The 17,222-nt window shown below is 48.1% G+C and overlaps 1 protein-coding gene across 9 annotated transcripts in view; it reads right to left on the bottom strand.

The window, feature by feature from the left end:
* The window catches only part of GATAD2A (GATA zinc finger domain containing 2A), a 77,088-nt gene that overhangs the window by 31,642 nt on the left and 28,224 nt on the right, over positions 1 to 17,222 (bottom strand). For 8 of the 9 annotated variants that reach the window (XM_053372583.1, XM_053372588.1, XM_053372591.1 and 5 more), the window contains exon 2: positions 3,610 to 3,698. The gene's annotated coding sequence lies outside the window, so the exon portion shown is untranslated. Of the gene's footprint in view, positions 1 to 3,609; positions 3,699 to 8,359; positions 8,382 to 17,222 lie in introns of those variants that run through there. The other variant, XM_053372585.1, reaches the window with a different exon arrangement.

The raw sequence follows: 17,222 nt of genomic DNA, 5'->3' as shown, positions 1-17,222 counted from the left end.
TGCATAAGTTTGTTTTTTTAAAAAACATTTTGTTTGGTTATTCAGGATTAAAGCTAATTAGAAGTTATTTAATTTAAAAGCCACAGGGCAGTGTGGAAAGATTCTGAAACATGTTGTTAGGCAGTATGTTTAATACTGGGGGGGGGGGTTGATGTGGGGGGGTGAAGGGGACACAGTGCCTCCCAATGTCAGGGCCAGGGAAACTTCTGTGTCCCTCCAGCTGTTGCCCCCCACATTGTTTGATAGTGTGCGTGTGCATGTACATGTGTGTGTGGCAATGGGAGTTGTAGTACAGCAGCGCCTGGAGGGCCACAGAGCTCCTGCCCTCTGTGGATGGAATATGCATTACATGCGCACGCAACTTCAGGATCTCTGAAGGGGACGCAGTGCAAGGAGCGGAGGTCTTCCTGCAAGCACCCTTCTTCCACACAACAGCAGCACCCCAAATCCCTCTCCTTTACACATAGGGAAGAAAATGGTGCTTTTGTCCAGGAACTTCAACCACTAAAAAAAAGGGTCTGCAGCTGTAGTGGTCACACTCATATATGACCACAACGCAGAAGCCAGGCAGTGGATACGGGGAGAAGGAGGTTTCGATGCTGCTTTTTCTTACAGGGAGTCCCATTGCAGGTGTCAAGTCCAACAAGTGTAGCGTTAGCCACCACTACTATGCCAAGGAAGTCAGGTTTCACCTGAAGTTTCCACCTGTTGACTTTTGGCAGCTGGTAGGAAAGGACAAGGACTTGCCCCCTTACATACCTATGGGGCATAGCTGTCAACTTTTTAAAAGGGAAATTCCCTTATTCCGAATAGGATTCCTTGCAAGAAAAGGGAAAAGTTGACAGCTATGCTATGGGGTTAGGTCCTCCTTGCTCAAAGTCAGGTGGAGAAGAGAGTATCTGGGAGCAAGCAGAGAGGCTTCCCTACACACACACACCAAGGACCAGCCACCTGCATTTTACGGGTCCAGTCCTACCTGGGTCACTTACGGATCATGGCAATTTCACTGCAACACCTGGGCTCAAGTGGCCTTGTTTGCCAGCGGGAGAAAGAGAGGGAGGGAATGCATAGGAAACTAGGCTGAGCACACCTCAGACGATACGTGGTGGACTTCCTATTCCTGCCTCTTGCTCTCGCACACACAGATTTTGCAACACAGGAATATAGGTCTGTCGCATCAAGCAGCATCCGAATTCCCTCAGCGCCCAGCCAGAGATGCCTCGGGAGATGAGCACCACCAGCCCTCCCTGGCAACCGATCTTAAAACTCCAAAACTCAGGGGCTGTTTGAATTCCTCTCTGCCACCAATTTGCCTCCTTCGCTGCTTCCCATGGCAGAGAATTGCAAGAACTGCTTGTGCTCGTTAACTAAAGGCTGCCCCTTAAACAGTCTCCAAGGTTTTCCTGGCTATATCAGATGAGTTACTGCCCGTTCCTAACCGTGCCACCACATACCCCAGATTGTTTGTAGGGGGGCAGGTAAGCCCCCCCCCATAATCGATCGCAAGAGGCGGTGCACACATACCATTTGAATGGCAATGCCCATCAACTTTGGGGGGCCTTAGCCCCTCAAATATTTTATTGTGGGGACTCAAAGGGACCTCAGCCCCTAGGAGTGAGCTCCTATGCTTGTATTGCACAGCTACTGTGGGGGGGCTTGGGGGGAAATGTGACCCACTGTCCAGCCCTGAGGACTCTCTCTTTTTCCAGGCCACACCTCTTCTCTCCCAGGCAATGCCCCTCATCATGGTAGTCCTTTTGCTTGGTTGTAATAACAGAATCACAGAACTGTGGAATTGGAAGGCACCAAGGGTCATCTACTCCAACCCCTTGCAAGGCAAGTGGGGGGTGGGTTAGACAAATCTGCACAGGACAAGACTTATCAGCAGATACCAGCCACAGTCACTTATGTTCTCCCTCTACCGTTGCTGGGAGTTGCAAGTGGGGAGAGTTGCTGCTGTTCAGTGTTAAAAACTCAGATACATAAGCTAGGAGCCAAATGGCTCCGTAGACCAGGTTAGGCAAACTAAGGCCTGGGGCCAGATCCGGCCCAATCGCCTTCTCAATCCAGCCTGCAGACTGTCTGGGAATCAGAGTGTTTTTACATGAGTAGAATGTGTGCTTTTATTTAAAATGCATCTCTGGGTTATTTGTGGGGCATAGGAATTTGTTCATTCCCCCCCCCCAAAAAATATAGTCTGCCCCCCCCCCAAGTCTGAGGGACAGTGGACTGGCCCCCTGCTGAAAAAGTCTGCTGACTCCTGCCGTAGACCAAGGTCACAGTCGCCAAAACAAAATGTCTAGTTGCCATTCTGGGGTAAGTTGGCTCTAAAGTCTTATTTTCCAAATGATGGACTGACTGTGATTGATTCTCAGTTAAACATCTGGCTAGTTCAGACGACAACCTTGAGCTTGGTTAAGAGCTTTGAGAACTTAAAAGAAGAAAAGTCACTTTATCTAGTTCCCATATATACTGGCCTATTCCAACCTCTTTTTCTTAATGGTTACTCAGACCATTCATGACGTGGGAATATTCTTCCCAACTCTGAGCAGGGCAGTGGGGGAAGCAAAGACAAGTGACAACAATTCAGTATAACATAGTTCACTGCTCCTGCTCAGGCTGCACTGAAAAAGCATTTTGGTTCCTGAAATTTATCCCGATTGTACAGATAAAATATAATGGATAGAATTCTACAAGGTTGGGTATTAGTGTGTGAAAACAGTCCAGGTCCAAGGACCCCCCAGGCATGCACCTCCAGATGGTGGAGATGTCAGGCAGCATCCTGGCAAATTCACTTGGTCGCAAGTGGTCAAAAGCCAGGTGCAAAATGTGCCTGGTTAATTTCGAACCCTGCTGCTGTTGCACTCGGGTCCTGCTTTGGGTTTCCCATAGTGAACATCTGGTTGGCCACTGCAAGAACAGGATGCTGGACTGGACGAGCCCTTGGCCTGATCCAACAGGCTGATTCTTACATTTGGAGCCTAAGTCCTTTATCAGGGCAGCTTAATGTTTCTGGGGAAACAAGAAGCTAGGGCTGGTCCCGGCGGATTGCCCTCCAGCAACTGTAGTACCTTGCCTTGGAAAAAGCAAAACGGGAGAGTCCAGGTCTAGTCGCCAGAACCAATTCTTATCATTTTTCTTTTTTCCAGACACCAGGCCACAGTGACATCTTAAAATCATCATCCTCATCCTCAAGGGTTGTCACCAACTAAGTTCTCCTCAGAGAAGACCCATTGAAATTAATGGATCTTACACAGTCAAGTCCGTCAGTAAGAAAATAAGAATAGGCTGCTGGATCAAGCCCATCTAGTCCATCATCCTCTTCTCACAGTTGCCAACCAGATGCCCATTGCAGGAAACCCCAAGTCGGATTTGAGCACACGGCCCCTCTGGTCTCCTGAAAAGCATTTGCTGCCTCCGACCGTGGCGAGCAGCCACTGATCGCCTCCTCCTTCTCCATGAATCTGCCCAATCTTGCTTTAAAGCCATCCAAGTTGGCGGCCATTCCTGGGAGGAGTGAGCTCCACAGTCCGGTTTCTGTGGATCCGCTCTGAGTTTGACTACTGTTGGGCTCAACCCTCCAAGTCACACAAGACAGGAAGCTCCTACCTGTCCCAGCCGTTCATGGGTTCCCAGGAAAGGTGTGCTCAGTCCTTCCGAAGGTTGTTTTGGGGAGGGGGATCCCGACTACAAGAAACCTAGGGAGAAGGCAAAAGAGAAAAAGGTGTACTGGGTTACTGGTGGGGCAGGCAGAGATTTAGACAAGAGGTTTGTAGACCTTAAAAACATAACCTGGTCCCTGCTGGATTTGGCCAAAGGGAGCCCATCTGGTCCAGCATCCTGTGCTCACAGCGGCCAGCCAGATGCCCACAAGGAGGACCAGAGCAACCAACTCTCCCTGCTTGGGATCCCCAGCAATGGCATTCAGAAGTACTGACCATCACAGTGGAGGGAGAAGATGGCCATTGTGGCTGATAGCCACTGGCTTTTTAAAAAAAGAAGGGGTGGAAGATAGGAGCCTGATCCCAACATGTTCCCTGATTGTTTTGTATCCCGCCCTATACCCACCAGTCTCAGGGTGGCTACAACATAAAATCACAATATAAAAACACAAAATACACAATCAAAATAAAAACAAAAGCAGCCCAATTAACACTGATGCAGAGATACAAGTACCCTGCTGAAATAAAAAGCATGAGCTCCAGAGCTCTTCTCATCTGAAGCTGCCTTCGACCGAGGTGGACAGGTGGGGTTGTTAAGAGCAGGATTTGGGGATGCCTGAGGCCTTGCGGGAATTGCTGGGACATTGACTCTTGTCAGCCCCCCTAGGCGGCATGACCAACGATCAGGGACGATGATGGAACTTGTGATCCCCGCACCATCCGGAGGTTCCCCACCTTACTTTGCTCCAGGCTTCCCAGTCCAAAGGCCACATTCCCTTTCAAGGGTTTCCACCCCCTCTCTATCCTGTATTTCAGGATTTCCCAAACTTGAGCATCCTGCTGTTTTAAGACTACAATTCCCATCATCCCAGACCACTGGTCCTGCTAGGTAGAGATGATGGGAGTTGTAGTCCAAAAACAGCTGGAGACCCAAGTTTGGGAAACCCTGCTCTATTCAAATGAAGACATTATTATTATTAATTGCCTTTACATCCCACCTTTTCCTGCAGGGAGCTCAAGCTGGTGTACATAGTTCCTCCCCTCTCAGCATTTATAATTCAAACAACAACCCTGTGAGGTAGGTTAGGCTGAGAGGTAGCGACTGGAGCAAGGTCACCCAGCGAATTTCCTGGCCAAGCAGGGACTCGAACCCCAGTACTAGCCCAACACCTGAATCACTACACCAAGGACATACCCCAGCCAGGCAAACAAAGGTGCAAAGCAGGGCTGGGGGCTGGAGGGAGGTGTATGGCCCTTGAACCTGAGGCCCCCACCCCTGTGGTCTACTCTGACTGATGGTGGGCTCTTGAGGCATTCAGGTCGAGAGGGGTCTTCCCCAACCCCAGAGGACCTGAGACCTTCTACATGCAAAGCAGGTGTTCTACTGCAGAGCTATGGGGACTGCCTTCTTTCAGAAGCTGTTTCTAATATGGCTTCAGCATTAGAAATTCAGGTATATAAGCTAGGAGCCAAATGGCTCCTTAAACCAAGACTGCAGTTGCCAAAATGGAATGTCTAGTTGCCATTTTGGGGCAAGACAGCTCTCAAGTATTATTTTTCAAAGGATGGACTGACTGAGCTTTGAGAATGTAAAAAAGCGAAGTCACTTTTATCCAGTGACAGTCCACAAATCTATTGACCTATTCCGACCTCTTTTTCTTATAATGGAGACACGGACCATTCATAACATAGGAATATTCTTCCCAACTCTGAGCAGGGCAGTGGGGGAAGCAAAGACAAGTGAAAACAATTCACTATAACGATGATCACTGCTACTGCTCAGGTGGCACTGAAAACACATTCGGGTTCCTGAAATTCATTCCAATTGTGCAGATAAAATATAATGGATAGAATTCTACAGGATGCGGTATTAGTGTGTGAAAACAGTCCTGATCCCCAGATGGTGGAGACGTCAGGCGCCATCCTGGCACCCGGGCATCTTCACTTGGTCACGAGTGACCGACAGCCAGGTGCAAAAAGCGCCTGGCTAATTTCGAATGTTGTATGGCTTGGCCCCAGGGGTGGAGAGAGAAAAGATTGTCTTGAAGTCCTAACTGAGAGTAGTTCTTTGGACACGGACTTGGCATTATATTCAGCTTGAAAAGCAAAAATGAAAGGAAATGAGAATGTACCGAGGCAAGAGGCTCTGCTTTGAGCCAGGAAGTTGGTGGCTTAAGTATATCTTTAAAAAAGGTGCAGCCCATCCACACCTGTCACTCACGCTGCTTTTTCACACTGTAGTGGGGGGGCCTCACAAAGTGGTTGCAAGGCTGTCCCTGGTACTAACGGAAATGGCCCTCCCTGTCCCATCACTATGTGAGCCATGCAGAACCACCCCCAAAATCTGAACCATGGCACCTCCACCGCCAGTATTTGTTTGGCCAGGATTCTTGGCTTGTATCTAAGCTTAGCAATACTCAAAGGAGACCCATAGCATCGGAGTAAATGACTTACATAGGCCCATTAATTTGAATGCATCTGCCTTAGGTGCACCAGTCTCTCCAGGCGGCTTCCAACACATATAAAAGCAAATTAACATGTCAAACATTAAAAACTTCCCTATGCAGGGCTGCCTTCAAAAAGTCAATGGTACCTTGGTTTAAGAACAGCTTAGTTTATGAACAACTTGGATTAAGAACGCTGCAAACCCGGAAGTAGGTGTTTTGGTTTGTGAACTTTGCCTTGGAAGCAGAACATGTTCCGCTTCCTGTCAAGTGTGTTCCATTTAGCTCACCTTGGTTTAAAAATGCTTTGATTTAAGAACAGACTTCCTGAACTGTAGTTTTATTTCCTTGACATCTGACGGGAGAGTGTTCCACAGGGTGGGCACCACCACCGAGAAGGCCCTCAGAGCTGGACATCAGCGTCTGGGCTGAACAATGGGGGAGTAGATGCTCCTTCTGTTATACTGGGCTGAGGCAGTTTAGGGCTTTAAAGGTCAGCACCAACACTTTGAATTGTGCTCAGAAACATACTGGGAGCTGATGTAGATCCTTTAGTGTTATATGGTCCAGATGGCTGTTTCCAGTCACCCGTCTGGCAGCCGTATTCTGGATTAGTTGTAGTTTTCAAGTCACCTTTAAAGGTAGCTTCAGCTGGATGTAACCTCTTGTGGCAGTGCGTTCCACAAGCTAATCGGGATCTATTCTGCACAAATCATTGTTAGGAAGCTGCAGCTCAGTGGTCAAGCGTCTGCTTTGCCTGGTTCAATCCATGACTTCTCCAGGGAGGGTTGGGAGAGACCCTTGTCTGAAGGGATGGAGAGCAATTGATGCCACTCAGTGCTGGACTCTGCATAAGGCAGCTTCCTATGTTCCCAGTATATGCAGCCAGCATGGGCACTGATCGGGGGGGATGATGATAGGTAGGAGGTAGAGCCCAGCAACATCCAGAGCATCCCAGATGTTCCTCTATCCTTGGCCTATATGGAGGGACACACCTCTGGGCTACAGATGGGCCCAGGGTCCTACTCTGCTGCACATATGGCAAGTATCATAGAATCACAGAATTGTAGATTTGGAAGGGACCACAAGGGTCATCTAGTCTAACCCCCTGCAATGAAAGAATCTCTTTGCCCAATGTGGGGCTTGAACCCACGACCCTGGGATTAAGAGTCTCATGCTCTACTGACTGAGTTATTTCAGCATCCAGGGCACATAACCCAAATGCTCACTTAAATAATGCTCAAGTGCACATCTGCAAACCAGTAAGTTACAGGTCGGGGCAACGGACAGGTATATTACAGAAACCCAATACTGGAGGGGCTCTGAATTCGAACATCCACCCCACCCCACACACAAAAAAGCAAGGAAACACACAAATTCCTGGCCCCCAGGGGTCCAAGGTTAGGCTTGAAAAACCACTTGAATAAATTAACCCCCCCTCCCACCTCAGAAACTTGGGATGGGGCAGAAGTCCCCTCCCCCAAGAGCTGTAGGAGAAGAGAGAAACTTGAGTAACTGGCCAACGTTCCTTTATACAGGGCCACAGATCATTTTATTATGGCATGAAGCCTTGCTCTTCTAATTTAAAAGAAACAAAAAACCAGAACAACAACATAAACGAGCCTCTCCTTGGGCAGAGTTTTGATCACAAACACAGCTGACACAAACCCCCAACTGCACAGGATATTAAAACTAGAGTTGGAACACCTTTGCCCCCCCCCCAAAAAAAGTAGCACGAGACTGAAAACACTGTTTTTCAACACACACACACTTAAAAACCCTTGTGCCCCTTAGGATTCTGGAAGGATGGAAGTTGTGGATCTTGACAGGTTCTGTTGTTGAAACAGGAAGCCCCTTTGGGTGTGCCAGGCGAGGCGTAGAGTGGTATCTTTTGTAAGATTATATATATATATATATATATATATATATATATATATATATATATATATACACACACACACACACACACACACACATATATTAGGTGCAATGTTTCAGAATCTGCTTCCCTTCCACTCTCATTCTGCTTTGCAAAGAAGAAATTACCAGCTGGCCGGCTTTCTGTAGGTTCCCTCCTCCTGTTTCCCGGCCAACTCCAAGTCAACTTCTCTCACGCAATTCCCCCCCTCCCTGAAACTGCCTGTTTTTTTGGGGTGTGTGATTTGCTAACAAGAGAGGGGAAGAGAAAAAGGGGTCCGGCTTTGGGGAGCAGAAAGAGGCGAGCCCAGCACCCCGGACCCCGGTGTTACCTACGCGCGGAAAGTGCCTGGCATCCCGAGCAGCTGGGAGCTGTTTCTCCCGTGGGCGTTTCCAAAAAGAGGAGAAGGGGAAAAAGAAAGAAAGAAAGAAAGAAAGTCAGGGATGAGGCTCTCGCTCGCCTCTTAAGGGAGCCAATACCAGGAGGCTGGCTGGCGGTGGTGCCCCTCTTGTAAGCTGGTTTTAAGCTTCCGGGGCAGTTGCAGGAATGACCTTAGGACTCTGGAGCGGGGAGGGAGGCAGAGAAGGGACCGTCTTCAAAGAGGCAGGATTGCAAGGCAAGATTAAGTCCCCCGCGCGCCCGGTGCCATTATGCACAAAAGCAAAGTGGAAATGGATCCTGCGGGGAGGGGGATGCCGCCCCACCGCCACACAAGGCAGCCAGCCACTTACTGGGGGGGGGGGTATTGTGGCTGCTGTCTGCTTGCTTGTTTTGCAAAAGTCAGCTCCGGAGGATGAGGGCGGTTTGGGATTTATTGGGGGTGAAGGAGAGCAGAGCGCGCTCAGAGTCCCAGGAGAAGAAGCTGCTTCGCTTCCGCACGGAGGACCCCAAGTGGGAACTCGGGAAGCCGCTTTGTGTTGAGTCCATCTGGCTCCCGGGGTTGCCTACACTGACTGGCAGCGCAAGGGGGCCTTCCCAGTCCTCACCTAGGTTTGCACCCAGGACCGTCTGCCTTTAAAACTTCCGCTGCAAATAAAGGAGGATTCCATGTCCTCATCGTTCTGAATAAAGTGCTGATTCTGCTGGGAGTGAAAGAAGGTGCCCATGCTGACCAGTACTGTTTACACTGGCTGGCAGCAGCTCTCTCGGGTTTCAGACAGAGAATGCAAAGCAGGTTCTCTACCAATCAGCTACGGCCCCTCCCTAAACAGGAAGCTGTCTTAAGCTGGGTCAGTGGTCCATTGAGCTCAGTACTGTCCGCACTGACTGGCAGCAGCTCTCCAGGGTTTCAAACAGGAGATATTTCCAGCCCTAAGTGGAGTTGCTAGGGACTGAACCTGAGACCTTCTGCATGCAAAGCAGTTGCTCTACCATTGCCCTTCCTCCTTAGGACATCCACGGCAGGGAGTGCTATTTTGCTGCCTATATGCCCTGCCATAACCTGGCTGGGGCTACTGCTAGTTGAGGTGGTCCCTTCGACATTCATAAGAATGCTGAGTGGCTCTGGATATACTGCCTCTAACCATGGAGGTTCTGCTGGATCAGACCAAGTCCTCACATCCTCCAAGCAGCCCAACTCAGGGAAACCCAGAAACAGGCTGCAAAGGCAACAGCCTTCCCTGGCATTTTTGGTGTCCAGCTCCTGGAACTCAAGAGATAAGACTGCTCTTCAATATGGAGGCTCCACAACAGCCATCACAGAATAAATCACAAAGAGATCTGCTAGGCAGACGGAAGGGTGGCTTGTCACAAGCCGACAGAACCCCAGACAGGGGCTAACCAGATGGCCATGGAAGGCAATAAGCAGGAAAAGGAAGGCCACTGTCCTCCTGGAAATGGAGGGACCAAACGCCATGCTGGTTCTGCCACACAAAACTGTGACACACACACACTCTGCACCCCTGAGACAGCCCTGCTTTAATATTTCACAGAGAGGTGAGGAGAGACTCCAAGAGGGAATTTCTCACAAGTTTCAAACAAAGCACTTTGAGACATGGGGTGGGGGTGGAAAAGAGAGATACGGGTAAATTGTGGTTTGCTTATGTTTTTGTTTGTTTTCAAGGGCTAGGTCCAAGATCACATGACCTGTTGCAACAGCTTTGCAAAACTTTGTAGGAGCAGCAAGTGGTGGAGAGGTGTTTATGGGGATATTTCAACTAGGGAAGCTCTTGGTTTCCTTAAAGGTGATGTTTGCATACAATCCCCCCCCGCCCCCCGCTGCTGGATCAGACCCAAAGGAGACCCACCTAGTCCTGCATCTTGTCATCACAGCGGCCAGCCAGATGCCCCAATGGGATGCCCACAAGCAAGCGAAGACAACTCTCCTCTACTGTGGTTTCCAGTTAAAGGCATTCAGAAGCACCTACTCTCTCCCAAATGTGAAGACAGAGCATAGCCTCCTCCTCGACTCTTAAATGGCTCCTTAAACCAAGGTCGCAATCGCCAAAACAGAATGTCTAGTTGCCATTTTGGGGCAAGACGGCTCTCAAGTCTTATTTTTCAAAGGACGGACTGACTGCGATTGATTCTCAGTTAAACATCTGGCTAGTTCAAAGGGCAACCTTGAGCAGGCATAGGCAGACCTGGCCCTCCCAATGTTTTGGGACTACAACTCCCATCATCCCTGACCACTGGTCCTGTTAGCTAGGGATGATGGGAGTTGTAGTCCCAAAACATCTGGAGGGCCAAGTTTGCCTATGCCTGGTTAAGAGCTTTGAGAACTTAATGAGGAAAAGTCCCTTGACCCAGGGACGGTCCACATAACTATTGGCCTATTCCAACCTCTTTCTTTATGCTGACTGCTCCTGCTCAGGCTGCACAAAGAAAGCATTTTGGTTCCTGAGATTCTTTCTGATAGCGCAGATAAAATATAATGGATAGAATTATACAGAACATGGTATTAGTGTGTGAAAACAGCCTAGATCCGAGGATCTCCAGGCATGCACCTCCAGATGGTGGAGACATCAGGCGCCATCCTGGCACTCAGGCCCCATCAATTGGTGGCCGATATCCAGGTGAAAATTATGCTTGGCGCCTGGCTAATTTCGAACACTGGTTCTCACAGCAGCCAACCAGGAGCCTGTGGGGAACCCCCAAGCAGGACCTGAGCACAAGAGCACTGCCATTCATGGTTTCAAGCAACTGGAATTTGGAAGCAATTACTGCCTCTGACCATAGCCATGGTGGCTGGAAACCATTGATGGCCTGCTTCTTCCACCTCCAGTATGACAGTCTCATCCTCTTTTAAGGCCATCCAAGCTGGTGCTCATCGCTGTCTCCTGCAACAGTGAGTTCCACAGTTTAACTCCGCACTGTGTGAAGGAGGGTTGTCCCGAACCTTCCAATGTTCAGCTTCCGTTGATACCCATGAGAGAGGAAAACTTCACTCTATCCACTTAATTTCATAAACTTCCAACAGTCTTACCTCTTTCTCGCCTTTTCTCTATGGGAGTGCAGAGGGAGGCTGTGGAGGGGTGTGGCCTGGGGCAAGTTTCTCAAGGGGCAGACACAGAGGCTGGGGGGGGGGGTATTTGGCCCCTCAGGGGCTGAGGTTCACAATCCCAGATTTACAAAGTGGTGTTGAATTTCTCCCTTCCAAGGCCACAAATGACAAATCTAGTACTGTATGTGCAACTGGGGGGGGGGGTCGGTATTCTGTGTTATGAGCCACAATGGCAGCCCCAGGCCTCTGGAATCAAGTTACCAGCTGAAATCAAGACAGGGCCTCAGTGTTTTCGGCAGCTACTGAAGAACTTTGCATTTAAGGCCCCCTTTCCTTGAAGCAAACATTAATTGTGCAATTGTAGAAACGGTACTTGTTGATTTTCAAGAGTTTGGGTTCTTTTTTCCATTTCATCTTATTGAATGCTGATTCAGTAGCTGCCAACTGTTTATAAATTTGTAAGATAGGCTACTAAATAAACAGAATCTTCATGTGACAAGGAAAACATCAAAAGCTGGGAGAGACACTGGAGATGAAGCCCACGGCTCTCCAGCTCTCCTTAATGGGCTTTGTGGAAGCATTTGAAGAACTTCAGAGAGAAGCAGGATGCTGGAACATGTGCCTCCCTGCCACCCGACTGAAACAGAAAGCCTGCTCTCAAAATCTAGGAGGGTCCCACCATATGTTGAAAAGTTAGGTGATGATCCATCAGAGTATACAATAAGAACATCAGAAACTGCCTTTTATCAGGTCAGTTCCACTGGCTCCATCAGAATTTCTACACTGACTGGAACAGCTCACCAGCAGTGTCAGAAATCCCCCAGGTGCATTTTGTGACTGGCATCTCCACCTAACTGGGTCTTCCAGCTTTCCTAAGCAGGTAACCAGCAGAACTTATTTATTACCTTATTCTCCCACCTTTTTCTCCAAGGGGTGCATGATTCACCCTCCCTGTGATGACCCTGTGAGGTAGGTTAAGAGGCTGTGACTGGCCTAAGGTCACACAGTGAGCTTCATGACTGCGTGGGGATTTGAACCCTGATCTCCTAGTTCTAGTCTGACCCAAATCACTATACCGCACTTGCTTCCTAGAGTACTTTTGCTATGGGGCAGCTATATAAATTAAGTAGGTAAATAAATAAATATATGGGGAAAGCTAAATGTCACTTAGAGAAGGATCTGAAATATTTCCCTGGAAGCCTGAATTTGCTTTACTTTGGATTGTTTTATTTGATGTTTTAATGTGTTGTAAACCGCTTTGAGGTTTTTCCTTTAAAATATAAAGCAGCATAGAAGGGGGGGGGGATTGGCGAGTAGACATTCTGCTGTGGTGACCACAACCCTGGTTAAAGGTGCCACCTGGCAATTAGCTTATATATATCTGAGTTTCTAACACTGCTACACTGCTCTCCAGGGTTCCAGGAAACAGCCTTTCCCAGCTCTTCCTGGAAATGCTAGAGATTGAACCAGGAGCCATCTGAATACAAAGCATTACTCTGCCACCGAGCTACAAAGTACTCAGTCCTCAATGTTCCGAATAGAGATGATTTACACAGGAAGCCACCCTACACTCATGTTGCCCACACTGACTGGCAGTGGCTCTTTATTCATTGCCACGAGGACTGCAATCTTGCCCTTTATTTTTAGGGAAGGGGCACAGGTGTACACACAAGGCCCAACAGGCACCTCTGGGTAGGGGTGGGAGAGATACTGTATTTTTCCGTCTATAAGATGCCCCCTATTTTGGGGGACTCAGATTTAAGAAAGGGGGGGAGATGTATCCGTGTATAAGATACCCTCTAATTTTTAACATTATTTTTTTAGGAAAAAAACCTAGTCTTATACACGGAAAAATATGGTATCTGCTGCCTGAAACCCCAGTGAGCTGTGCTGCCAGTCAGTGTGGACAATACTGGTGTGGTCCGATTTGGGATAAAGATTAGAGCTGGGTGATATATCGATATAAAGTCCCTAACATGATATTGGTTTCATAATTCTTGACCTGGCAATATATCGTGAATCATGATGTCTCTGTGTGTGCGTGCACTATGCAAAAATCACAATGTGGGGGAAACTGTGAAGCCAGCCAATGCATCTACACAGCTCCATCCTTATTTCAGACATTGTGATATATCAGTAGATCGCGATGTTTGGCTGGTGATATATTGCGATGTTGAAAAGCAGGTACCGCTCAGCTCTAACAGAGAGGCAACTTGCTCTCATCCCAGCAAGCCCCTCGTGATGGCAGCCAGAGCTTTCCCGCAGCATCCTTGGCTTTCAGAGGCAGCAGGAGTTTTCGCTCCCGGTTCCCCAGTGGATTGCACAAGGAGAAGGCCTTAAAATGGTCACCGTAACAGTATGCTGGCACCAGCCCAGGACTTAATATAGCAGAGCCACACCCACTTCTTCGGGCCTGGTGTGTGTACGTGGGGCCTGTGCGTGTGAGAATGGAGCTGCAATCGCCTCCTCCAAAAGCAAAACAAAAAAGCGCCCCCCCCATGCCATCCTCACCCACCACCAGGTCAGACACAGAGGAAAAAAAACACCCCAAAAGTTTTACATCCTTCCCTGCCTGCCTTCCCTTCACTAAAGGGGTGTGTGTGTGTGTGTGTGTGTGTGTGTGTATGTGTGTCTGTGTCACGTGCACAGGAAGAAGTTGGTTCACTTGCTGCAAGAGAGGAGGAAATAAATTTTAAAAATCCATCTGGAAATGAAAAATGGTTCGCCCTGATGAGATCATAATCATTTCTTTTAAGAGGAGGGGGTTGCAGACGCCTGGAAATAAGTGTTTGGGCGGGGGCTCAATATGGAGTGCCCTGCAGCTGGATCTGGCCCAAGGGGGCCCATCGAGTGCAGTCCCCCCCCCCCGTCCTCACCAACCAGATACCCCCAATGAGAAGGCCACAAGGAGGCCTGGGGCACAAGATCCACCAGCACTGTTCGGAGGTAGACAGGGGAGGGAGAACCTAGCCCTAGTGGCCAGTAGCCCCGGAGAGACTTCTCCTCCATGTATTTGTCTTATTCATTCTATTTACAGAGTTTGTTAAAAGATCAACAATAATCCAACAACATTTCAGGCTTTGCAATCAGTCGGTCAACCTGGGACTTCCCCTCCCTTCCCTCCATGGTTTCCCCAAAATTTCAACTCGTGCTGCATATTAGTTACTCCATGTCGTTGCTTCTGCAAAAAACAAAAAAACCACAAAACTCCACCGTCCTTCCCACTGCTGTTCTCAGTCAAATCCTATTTGTGTCTTAACACGTTTACACTGAGTTTTTAAATAATCTACAAACATTTTCAAATCCTACTCAAAGTCACTCTCTTTTTTATCTCTAATTTTACAAGCCAGACCACCCAATTCTGCCGATTCCAACTGCCACTCCTCTTTCGGAGGCACCGCTTCTCCCCATTTTTGTGCATATAATATTCAAGCTGTCGTTGCTGTGTAAAGAAATAGATTCACCTGGTTTTTGAAGGGGACATCTGTTCCCATTATCCCTAATAAAGAGGCTTCTGGACTTTCTGGGAGAATTACCTTAAGTATCTTTTTTATCTCATTATAGATCATTTCCCAAAAGTGCTTAGCACTTTATACGTCTATCATATGTGATGAAACGAGTCTTCTACTTCTTCACATTTCCATGAGATGTTTGACGCAGATTTATGCATCTTCGCCAACTTAGCTTGGTGTCAGGTACCACCTGTATATCATTTGCATTCAGTTTTCCCTCAAAGTATAACACTTTCTCCATGAGATATAAGCCAGGCGCATGCAGGAGACAGACCCAGATGAAATGAGAGTCCTCCCAACATTAAAAAGACCAGCTCCATCAAGGCTCCTTTCCCACAACTGTCACCAGGCAGCAGCCATCCCATTAGGCTGCCTCCGAGGAGGAGAGAAGAAGCGGGACACTTTCCATCAGCAGCTGCTGAAAGACTAGCTCCATTCAGCACCACCTGCCCCTGGACTCCTTCTATGCCAGCCGGCCATTCTGTGTGGGAATCAGTGCCCGGGTTTGCTTTATTCCTCTGCCCTCCCTGTCCCTTTTGCCTTGCATGTTGTGTTTTTGTCTTTATTTCAGATTGCAAGCCTTGGTGTTACGTAAGCCACTTGAGGAACCTTTTTTTGGCTGAAAAGCAGGCCATATTATGTTATGTTTTGTTATATTAATTATATTAACTTTATTATTATTATTATCCGGAGGCCCATTCGCAACATGTGCAGAACGCAACCCGCATCTGCGCGTGTCGCAATTCACCGCTTCTGTGCATGATGTCATTTTGCACGTCTGCGCATGCGGTGAAACCCAGAAGTAACCCTTTCTGGTACTTCCGGGTCGCCGCGGGATGCAACCTGAAAACGCTCAACCTGAAGCAAGCATAACAGGAGGTATGATTGTATTATATTATATTATATTATATTATATTATATTATATTATTAATTACCCTGCCCATCTGACTTGGCTTCCCCAGCCACTCTGGGCAACTTCCAGCAAATATAAAAGCATAATAAAACATTAAAACTCCCCTATACAGGGAATAGTTCTCTTTCTTGTGACATGATGAAAGACAGGGAGGCAGTGTTCTTGTAAGCTTGCCCACTGAAGAAAAGAAATGCCCCAATCACTAGGGACAATCGTAATTCTGACAAATGCGCTTAAATAAATAAAAATCAAACAACAAAAACAACATTTCCTGCACTACAGAACGCAAACCAAGATCTGCTGTCTGATCATTTCTCCAACAAATCCACTGTATGATAGGAGTGTGCTGGTCCCCTCCATCCACACTGGACACTTCTGCAATTGTTTTAATGCAAAGGAGAATTAACAGAGCTAGTAGCAGGAAGCATAGCCAGCTTCACGAGGCCTGGCCCTTCTGGAGGAATAGCGGCCCTTTTTTTTTACTTTCTAAATTTCTCAAGAGGGAGTCGCCGGAGAACTCCTGTGGTTGCTAAGCAACCACCTTGGGGACCTTAGCTTGGCGGACACCATTTCAAGAGGTACAATATACACCCCCCCGCTATAATTATTATTATGTTCATATATATACACACACACATTGCAGACAGGCAGGCTTTGTTTGTTTGTTGCAAAGTTTTGCTGCGGCCCCTAGCTTGGTACATTTGCAGCTCTTGTATATTTTGGGGGGAAAGGGTCCTTAAAAAGCGGGGAGAAAAAGAAAGAAAGAAAGAAAGAAAGAAAGAAAGAAAGAAAGAAAGAAGAGTTGGAGGGAGAGGCATTGAAAGGTGTCATTAACAGGAAAGTGAAGTTCTTAATTTAGCCACAAAGAGAGAGGAGGTTGGCGATTGCAGGTGGGGGAGGGGAGGGAGAGAGGGGAAAAAAGCATAATTAGCCCAGAAAAAGGTTTCCTGCTGGCTGGCCAATTTGCCTCGATTTTTTGGCACAGAGGGGACCAAAGTCATCTAGCAAATGAGATGCAAGCCCCCCCCACCCTCTCTCCCCACCCACAGATTTTGTGACGCTCAGCTGCCCAAAGGTAGCTCAAGATTCCTGCCTTTTGCTGGGGAGGGGCAAGATCCGCAAACCAGCATGGCTCAACTCACTTGTGGATCCCCCTTCGGGGGCATCTGGCTGGCTGCTGCTGTGAAAACGGGATCATGGGCTGCATGCCCCCCCCAGTATGATCCACGAGGAAATCCAGATGTTCTTGCAGACAGCTTGAAAAAGAGGATTAGACGAACTCATGGGGGAGGAGACGGCTGTCAGTGGAAACTGAATACCAGTTGCTGGG

This window comes from Podarcis raffonei, chromosome 18 (assembly GCF_027172205.1).
Source record: "Podarcis raffonei isolate rPodRaf1 chromosome 18, rPodRaf1.pri, whole genome shotgun sequence".
Lineage (NCBI taxonomy): Eukaryota > Metazoa > Chordata > Lepidosauria > Squamata > Lacertidae > Podarcis > Podarcis raffonei.
This window is presented reverse-complemented; position numbering and strand designations above follow the sequence as displayed.